The sequence below is a fragment of the Lampetra planeri genome, chromosome 47, assembly GCF_965212315.1.
Source record: "Lampetra planeri chromosome 47, kcLamPlan1.2.h2, whole genome shotgun sequence".
NCBI lineage: Eukaryota > Metazoa > Chordata > Hyperoartia > Petromyzontiformes > Petromyzontidae > Lampetra > Lampetra planeri.
This window is the reverse complement of record NC_136153.1, coordinates 517,980-528,355: the sequence shown is the minus strand read 5'-3', so window position 1 is coordinate 528,355 and position 10,376 is coordinate 517,980.

Genomic DNA, 10,376 nt, shown 5'->3' with positions numbered 1-10,376 from the left:
CTATATTTTTTTATCAATCAGTTCCACACGGCGAGTCACAGTCCTGCGTGATAAACTGACTTTTTCAAATTTGCTTTTGATCTCCGGACACAAGATGTCTGCTGTCTGTACCATGCATTCTTTTATAAACTTGCCTTCGGAGAAAGTGGTAATGAGTGGTAATGTTGGTGAGAAGAAGGTTTTAAAGAACATTTAAATCGAAGTGAAGAAGGAAATTATTGAAAAGTTTGTATAATTAATGATTTTTCAAACTTTCATCATGTTTTCTGTGCTTAAAACTCTTTTAAAAAACTGTGGGGTCTGGAACGGACTCGTGAAATTCGGAGAGAACTCGGAGTTAAGTTTTGTTGAATTACACAAAGCGTAACAGTTATGTATATCACTTTTATTATATAAAATTCCTAGTAAGATATTAATTTTGTGAGTGTAGTCATACCCCTCCCCCTCATTTAAGCCGTAATTTAGAGAGCGAAAGCGCTGTGTACGTAAATCGCTAACATAAGAACCCGTTAATCTCTTCTCGCATCATTCATACGATGATGCGGTGAAGTAAACGTTCATACGATATTACGGTGAATGCTTCCAAAAACAATACTGTACCCAAATATTACTGTTAACTTACTTTCAATAGAAACATGAATTGCTCATACGAATATTCTCTCTCTCTCAGAATCGACCGACTGATGTAGCAGACGAAACAATCATCTTGTTGAGCGATTCTAAACCTTAATGCGGCAATGTTAGTTTTCTCTGTTGTTCAAGGTTTTCTCAGTGTTATTCAATGTTTTTACATTTAGTTTACTATTACACTGAATTCCATTGCGTAATGAACTATTTTTGTGCTTAATAATCTTTAAAAAAACAATATTTATATACAATTCGTAGGAGTCTGGAACGGATTAATCGTATTTACATACAATCCAATGGGGAAATTAGGTTCGAGTCACGACCAAATCGGGTTGCGACCAAAGTTATGGAGTGAATTATGGTCGTGACCAGAGGTTCAACTGTACACCACACTCCCGGTCAAAGTGCGCCATCTAATGTGGAAATGGGGGCATTACAGGAGGAAGGTAAAATTTAATTTAATAATATTTGGACAAATTTCGATTTAAAGCTTTCGTCTGTCGAGAAGGCAGAGTCTTCATTCAGACTCTGCCTTCTCGACAGACCTGTTCTCCACCTGAAGACGGCTGCTTGCGTTGTGGCCGAAACGTCGTGAGAATTATTTTATTATGTTTTATTTTTATTATTTTATTATTTTCCTTCTACGTGACTTTACCGAAAGAACCAAGAAGATGAATAGTTGGACAAGTTCGGCGGGCCGGATTAAAAAGCCCAACGGGCCGTATACGCCCGCGGGCCGTATACGCCCGCGGGCCGTACTTTGCCCATGTCTGAATTAGACTGTTGTCTGTAACGTCAGCCCCGGGGGGAGGGTGGGGGTTATGACGCCACACTGTTGAGGTGGAGGGGAGGGGCTGGGCTGATGACTTGAGAGTTATCGACGTCACGCGACACTGGTGAGTGGAACAGCGGTCTGAAAACGTCACCCGAGATTGTGAGGGGCGATGACGTCACGAGACAATGTAGCGAGGAGACGGGAGGGCTGATGACGTCACGCTATATTGAGGCGCCTTGGCGTGGGTAGTGAGGGTCGGGGCTGATGACGTCACGCAACACGTGGGGTGTGGGCGACGGAGTGGCTATGGCGAGGTGGAGGGGAGCGATGAACACCTTTGCCATCCTTTTGACGCAGAGGGGCTCCACGTGTTCCTGCTCGTGCACAATGCTTCGTCGTATTTATGAGTTTAACAAACGCATCCCTTTTTTGTTGAACCGTAACACATTTTTTTAACACCGACCTATGTGGATTTAGATACAGCACATTCATTTGATCCGACTTACGAACCGCTCTCATGAACGCACACAGCTCGTAAATCGATGACTGACCCAATTCTGTGGGGCCATCCATTTCAAGTATTGGAAATGACGGCAGGAAACTACTAGACGGGTAACACACTTTTTATTAAATCTTGACTTGTCACGATACAACGTGTGGTCTCTATTCTTCTGACTACTTGTCACGATACAACGTGTGGTCTCTATTCTCTGACTGCACACTTCACTTAGCTCGTGTAGACTCTATGCCTCTGGCTACACACGCATCACTCGTCTCGTGTAGACCTTATGCCTCTGGCTACACACGCATCACTCGTCTCGTGTAGACCCTATGCCTCTGGCTACACACGCATCACTCGTCTCGTGTAGACCCTATGCCTCTGGCTACACACGCATCACTCGTCTCGTGTAGACCCTATGCCTCTGGCTACACATACTGCATGCTCACACTGCATGCTCACCCTACACTCCGCCTCTGGGTTACACAGAGTCCCGGTCCCCACAGGACAGCGGGACTGGGTACCACAGGGCCCTATCTCTTCCTCTCCGTCTTCAGTCTTCGCTGGTTACACTCTCCCCGTGCGCCTGTGTGCATCACCTTATATAGTCCCTGCTCACGGGAGACGGAGCGGATGCGGACCTCGACATGAGCATCGCTCCTTAGTTAACCAATCACGACGCGCTATTTCTACGATCCGTTTTCCCCCAGCGCGTGTTTCCACTACCCAACCAATCACGCCGCGCTGCCACCCGATCACTCCCTCTCAAGCGCGTCACCGGCACACAGCCAATCAGCACCACATAACCCACGACCCCGCGCTGACCCCTGATCCTTCACCGTCAGCGCACGTCACCACACACACAGCCAATGACTACGCGCTGGCACCCGATCCCTACCCCAGCGCGTATCACCACTACATCACCCCCTCCCACATAGCTCGCAGCCGGCCCGGCTGCTAACCAACAACACAACACAACGTTAACACAACAAAAACCCCACCCCCCAGTGTGCCCCGTAACGCAACAACAACAACACAACAGCAACCTATGTACAAATTGACAACTAACACAAGAAAAGTCAACAACAACACACACAACATCTCGATAAGAAGCTATGTACAGCCCGACGAACAACACAATAAAAGCGATTTCCAGAAAATGAACGCGCCCAGCGTCTCTGTGACTAAACGCAGTGACGAGGCGCTCCAGCTTCCTCGACTCCTCACGTGGTAGGTCATAAAAAGTAGCGCGACCTGGCGCGAGTCCGTCTGGCCGGTCCGTCATATGGGACGGGACGCTGACGACCGTCCGGTGGCTCCGGCTGCTCTAGACGGCGCGGATCGGGCCTGAAAGGACCGGCCCCGCCGCGAAGATCCGGCCGCCGGTGGTCGGCAGCTGTCAGTTCCGAGACACCTGGGAGGAGATCAGGCGGAAACATGTGAGGATCAGGCAGAGACATTTCCCCCTTTGGGTCGTCGGTCACGTCACATGCTCGGCCCTCACGACACAAGGGGAGGCCATATGGAGGCGAGAACGGTTTCAGTCGGGAGGGGTGGACGTACCACCGTCGCTTTCCCCATTTTATCTGAACGCACTGGGGGCGTGCAACACGCACGACCTCCACGGGTCCCCGCCATGGCTTCAACAATTTAGGCGACGTAGCCAAAGGTGCCTGAGGGCAATGCAGCCAGGCCCTGTCACCTGATTTCCAGTCGTGCACGGACACCTTCCGTGCACGCAACCGCTCGTTTGCAATTTGGCGAGCCCGCGAATTAAGCCGTGCGGCCTCCCTCGCCTCTGTCAGCTTATGAATATTAAATTTAATATGTTCTGCCAATTTTGAATTAGTTCGTGGTGCGGCCAGGCCAAGCTGTGTTTCCATGGGCGGGTCGGCTTCCCGACCGTACATCAGATAGAATGGGGAAAATCCCGTCGCTGCATGGGGGGCCATTCTATACGTGGCGAGGACCCCCGGGACCTGCAGGTCCCAATCAACATGTGCCTCACACACCTGCTGGCACAGCATAGAAGTCAAAGTCTTGTGAAGTCTCTCCACCATCCCGTCCGTCTGCGGGTGGTACGGGGAGGTACGCACCTTCTTAGTACCCAACAGATTGCACACCTCTTGCAGCAATTTAATTGAAAAATGTTTCCCTTGGTCGGTCAGCAAGCGTTCGGGAGCCCCCTTGTCCAGGACGTAGCCCTGGACAAAGGCGTCCGTCACAGCCGCCGCCGACTGGTTGGCGAGTGGCCACGCCATAGGCCACCGGGTAAAATATTCGACCCCCACCAACAGGTACTTATTACCCCTAGGCGTGACTGGAAAAGGCCCCAGAATATCGAGCGCAACGAGCTCGTTAGTGCGCGAGACTTGAATAGATTGCAGCGGTGGATTAGCTGCCACGGGCGGTGGTTTCCGTCTGGCGCACTCAACGCATCCCTTCAGAATATTCACCACGTCACTCCCCATCCCCGGCCAATAATAGTCACGCTGAAGCAGGGCAAGCGTTTTGTTTACTCCCAAATGCAAGAGGCGTTCGTGTGCGGCCAAGACAACTTTCCCCCTCACAGCGGAAGGCACCACAAGTGTGTGCCGCCGGGACAAACTGTCCCATCTCATTAACATGCCTTGCTTAAGTACGTAGGAGCCAGTTCGCTCCTGGTCCTCTTTGGGACCCCCCACCCTGCGGCGCAATGCTAGCAGGGAGCTGTACGCCATTTGGAGACGGCCCCACTCACTCAGCGACAGTGAGAGCAGCGAGTCCTGACCCTGAGAGGTAGCGGGGACATCCCCGATTGGTGCGCCCACGGTCGCAGCCAATGCCCCCATATCTTCCACAACCGGCGGTTTACAGCGCGCCGATCCCGATAGACACGCACATTTATGACAAGGCAACAATCGCGACAGGGCATCGGCATTTGTGTGTCGCAACCCCTTACGGTATGTAGTCGTGAACTGATAGTCCTGGAGGACTTCCAACCACCGTGACAATTGGCCCGAGGGTTGGGCGACCCTCAATGAATACTGTAGCGCCGCGTGGTCCGTCCGGACCGTAAAGTGACGACCATAGAGATACGGTCTGAATTGTTGTACAAAAAAACAATGGCAAGCAGCTCGCGACGGGTGACGCAGTAGCGCTGCTCCGCCGGTGACAACACCCTGCTACCATAAGCGACCACCCTTTCGACTCCCCCAACGACTTGGGATAGCACCCCCCCAATGCCCGTGTTGCTAGCATCCGTATCTAGCAAGAAGGGACTCGCAAAATCCGGATAGCGCAAGGGTGGGGCACCCACCAAGGCGTCCCGGAGGGAGCAGAACGCGGCCTCCTCCTCCGGTCCCCATCGGAACTTCACTCCTTTTGCCGTTAGAGCGTGCAAGGGTTTTGCAATCGTGGCGAAGTGCTCAACGAATCGGCGGTAATAAGAAGCAAAACCGATGAAACTGCGCACGTCCGAAACTGACGTGGGTGTCGGCCATGAACTGACACAGTCCGTCTTCGCGGGATCGGTAGAAATCCCCGAAGAGTCGACAATGTGACCCAAGTATCTAACGGACTTACGAAAAAGGTGGCATTTGGCCGGTTTAAATTTTAATTTAGCCGATCGCATTCGTAAGAACACCCCTCTCAATCGCTGGAGGTGTTCCTCAAATGTTTTACTGAAAACAATGACATCGTCAAGGTAAATCAAGCACGTCTCCCATTGCAAGCCCGACAAAACCAACTCCATAAAGCGCTGAAACGTCGCTGGAGAGGAGTGAAGTCCCATGGGTAACCGGTTAAACTGGAACAGGCCCCCTGGAGTCCGAAATGCTGTCTTAGGTTTAGACTCTTCGTCGAGTGGCAACTGCCAGAATCCCAATAATAAATCAAGAGTCGAAAAATATCGCGCACCAGACAATGCATCGAGGGACTCGTCCATCCTGGGGAGCGGATACGCGTCAGCCACAGAGATCTTATTCAGGCGACGGAAATCTACGCAAAATCGCAAGGACCCGTCCTGCTTCTTAACCAGCACAATAGGTGCTCCCCAAGGACTGGAGGAAGGCGAAATAATGTCGGCTTCTAGCATATCGTTAACAGCCGACTGAACATGTTCCTTCTCAGCAGGACTCAGTCGGAAGGGATTTAGCCTGACCGGTGCCGCATCGCCCGTTTCAATGTGGTGGCGTAACAAATCCGTGCACCCAATGTCATACTTATGTTTACTGAACACATCAGAAAATTCCATTAGCAACTCGCGCAGCGCACCCAACTGTACCGCTGACAAATCGTCCGAGTCCGCGCACAGCGAATGGACCCATTCAAGGTCCTCCCTCGGTTCAATGTTCTGCGTGGGGCTCGGATCAACCTGCGCAACCAGCCGCTCATCCACAGGGACCCGTGCCGCGTGAGCTAGCACGGTGCCCTGCTGAATGACGGCTGGCCGCGACCCAGCGTTTAAAACCATCACAACGGATCCTTGTCAGCCCGAACCAAAGTGTGAGCCACCGACAAATCGACACCCCCGACAGCCCTGTTAGAAGGACCCAAAAGCATGCCTTGTTCCGAAGTCTCCCCCACCCATGGTTTCCGCAACCGGAGGGGAATTAACATCTGTGAACCCGGGGGCACGTGCACGGTCTGTGTCGCCAACGCTTGTATTGTAGCGCACGCCGTCCGAATTTCAGTAGGGTTCGTCAAAAATGAAATACGGCGACCCGATGGTAGTTCAATGCAAAGCTGATTGATGAGAATTTTAATGGGCATTTTAGCCAAAAAATCAGTGCCCAATAGACAAGGAACCGCCAAAGAAGACGAAACGAAAACGGGTCCCGACAATTTGATATCTCCAATGCAAATGGACGCCCTAATCTGACCGATAATGCCCAACGATCCCCCATTAGCGACGTAAAATGGCACATCCACTGGGAGCAGCGGACGGCATTGGACGGGGAGAATGTTGTAAATGAGGTCCGATATAATAGTCGCCGACGCCCCCGTGTCCACTAACACCCTGACCTCGACCCCATCAATAGATCCCGTAACGACGGATGAACCCGCTGAAGCAGCCACAATTCTGTGCCCCAACTCCGACCATTCAATGTCTCCCCGGTCCCGGCCGAACCCCCCTCGCCGAACCGAATCCCCGAACCCTAACCGGCCCTCCTCCGCCGCAACGCGACGGCCCATGTGTGTCGAGTATGTAGGCCGAGCATGCGAGGTGCCGCGACTTGCCGGGGTTTGTAGGGATGACTTGGGGCCTTGGTCGTCGTCCAGCCGAGATCCCATGGCGCGCTGACGTGGAGCGCGTCAACCGGACGCCACGTGGCCCCGGAAGCCGCAGTTATAACACGTGATGAGGGTCGTTGTAGATCTCGGTTGCTCCGGCTTGCGGCCCGATCGCAGAGGCGAACGACCCCCCGACCTCCAGTCCCCTGGTCGTCCCGCGGTGAACGCCTCCTCTCGTGGGCTGACGACTTGGGGTTCGGTGACCACCGGACCCGGAGCTGAGGCCACGGCAGCGTTGCAGACGACCCCCTGTTTGCGTTGAAGGACCTCGTGCGCTTGTATACTCGTAGCGACCCGCAAGGAAGAAATATCGATCTCGTCGGCCGTGTTGATGGGGACCCCCAGGTCCTGCGCCAACTTAAGCAGCTGCTCCAAAACCATCGCATCTTGGCCCTCCTCGTCCATACGAGGGAATGCGGCATCGGCGAGAGCCAGCAACGCCGTGCGATAGGCGAGCGCGGTCTCCGTGTCTGCCTTCCGCCTTGCATAAAAATGATGGCGACACGCCGAGGGAGGTCCGTAGACCTTGGCCATGAGACCCAGCGCAGCCTTAAGCGTGGAGCGGTCCAACCTCCGTGCGGACGTGAAGGCCGCGAGCGCGTTGTCGTCCAACATGGCAGGCAGTGCCCGCAGCGCCGTAGCGTCGGACCAGGCGGACATCTCCTGATGCGCCAAAAACCTGCGCTGAAATTGGCCCCAGTCCCCGCCTTCCGCCTTGAAGGCTGACAATGTGGGAAGGCGCTGTTGAAAGATGAAGTCGTCCTCTGCCTCGTGGTTCCTCTCCGCCGCCCCGTCGGTGTGTAAGATGGCGGCCCCAGTGGCGGGTGTCTGATGGCGGTCTGCAGCGCGCGTTGATGACGTAAGCGGGCGCGCTTGGAGAACCGCCGCCACGTGGCAGTCGCCGTTCCCGCCAAAAGTCGGCGCAGATGAAATGGCGGGAATCGCCAAGTCATTTTGGCGGGAATCTGCGGGGCGACCCTGTAGAATGTCCGCCGCCGTCCCCGCTCCTGCCGACGAGCTGATTTCCGCCAGGATGGACGCGGCGGCGAGCAGCAGCTCCGCCAGACGGGAGTGCGCCTCGCGGAGCACGGCATCGGTCCCCAGTCGCTCGCCCGGCGCCGTCGGCGGATCCTGCAGCGTGGGCAATTCTTCGTCCTCACCCCCCGATACCAGCTGGCCCGAGTCGTCAAGGTTATCCTCGCGGTCAATCCCGTGGGTCCGACTGGTCTTCCTTGTATCCATGCTTGGAAGACTGTTTCACTTCTGACGCCAGTTGAAGTATTGGAAATGACGGCAGGAAACTCCTTGACGGGTAACACACTTTTTATTAAATCTTGACTTGTCACGATACAACGTGTGGTCTCTATTCTTCTGACTACTTGTCACGATACAACGTGTGGTCTCTATTCTCTGACTGCACACTTCACTTAGCTCGTGTAGACTCTATGCCTCTGGCTACACACGCATCACTCGTCTCGTGTAGACCCTATGCCTCTGGCTACACACGCATCACTCGTCTCGTGTAGACCCTATGCCTCTGGCTACACACGCATCACTCGTCTCGTGTAGACCCTATGCCTCTGGCTACACACGCATCACTCGTCTCGTGTAGACCCTATGCCTCTGGCTACACATACTGCATGCTCACACTGCATGCTCACCCTACACTCCGCCTCTGGGTTACACAGAGTCCCGGTCCCCACAGGACAGCGGGACTGGGTACCACAGGGCCCTATCTCTTCCTCTCCGTCTTCAGTCTTCGCTGGTTACACTCTCCCCGTGCGCCTGTGTGCATCACCTTATATAGTCCCTGCTCACGGGAGACGGAGCGGATGCGGACCTCGACGTGAGCATCGCTCCTTAGTTAACCAATCACGACGCGCTATTAACTACGATCCGTTTTCCCCCAGCGCGTGTTTCCACTACCCAACCAATCACGCCGCGCTGCCACCCGATCACTCCCTCTCAAGCGCGTCACCGGCACACAGCCAATCAGCACCACATAACCCACGACCCCGCGCTGACCCCTGATCCTTCACCGTCAGCGCACGTCACCACACACACAGCCAATGACTACGCGCTGGCACCCGATCCCTACCCCAGCGCGTATCACCACTACACATTTAGTACGTACGCATGGAGGGGGGAATGGGTTTAATCAAAACACGTACGCCTGCGTATGGGGGGGTCTACAGACAATGTACGCATAAGAAACGGGGGGGGGGGGGTGATGCCTCGATAATAAATTGTCGACATTGGCCTTCAAATGAGTTGGATAGTCCGGCAGTAGACTATCTGTTTAAACACGTTAATATTATTAATCCTTGATCGTTTCTGCGTGGATTAAATATCGGCTGTTCTATAGGATTCGGGGGGGGGGGGGGTGCGTCAAGCTGTACCTACGCAGGTGGGTGGGGGGTAAAAAGTCCGCGTGCCTACAGGGAGGGGGGGGTCAAGTTTTGACAGATTATTGCGTCCTTACTCAATGGATGGCCCCTTACCGAGCGCGCTCTGTAGAACCAACGAGGGCGCAGTTCTGGCGGTCACGCTCCAACAGGATCTAACGACTCCGCGTCAGAATGAATGTTAATGCTCAGCGTCAATGGATGGGCTAACAGCCAAACATTTCACCAATGGCCTTTTTCAATCCATACATCGTCTCTTTCGATCCAGAATTCATGTGACCGGGGTTACTTTACGGATTTATAAAGTTGCCTCTGCTTGATCACTTCTTGTTTCCATAAACACGTATTCAAAATATCAGCTCAATTACTGCTCTAGCTCATAGAAACATGTATTAAACATATTACTGCGGAGGGAGCTGGTAGGAACGTTGGGTTGCTCGGTCAATGGCCAGGGTCAACGGCGGCGTGGTGTATTCCGCAAATATGCCCGACTGTGAGGGCGGGCACAAGCCGGCGTGAGTAGGTTAAACGTTGAGTTTTATAAGGGCACCACGGAGTGATTAGCCCCACCCTCCCCACCCAGCCCCTCCAGCCTCACTCTTCACACCCCACCCGGCCCCTCCCTCCCCACCCAGCCCCTCCCTCCTCACCCAGCCCCTCCCTGCACGACGGACGGACACAATAATCCCCTGTGGGCTGGTGTAACCAGGAGGTTCCTACCAGTATGTCATAGCTGAATCACTGCTTGATCCCATAGACGCATGTTGAATACGTGTCTATGTGATCGGAGCAGTAA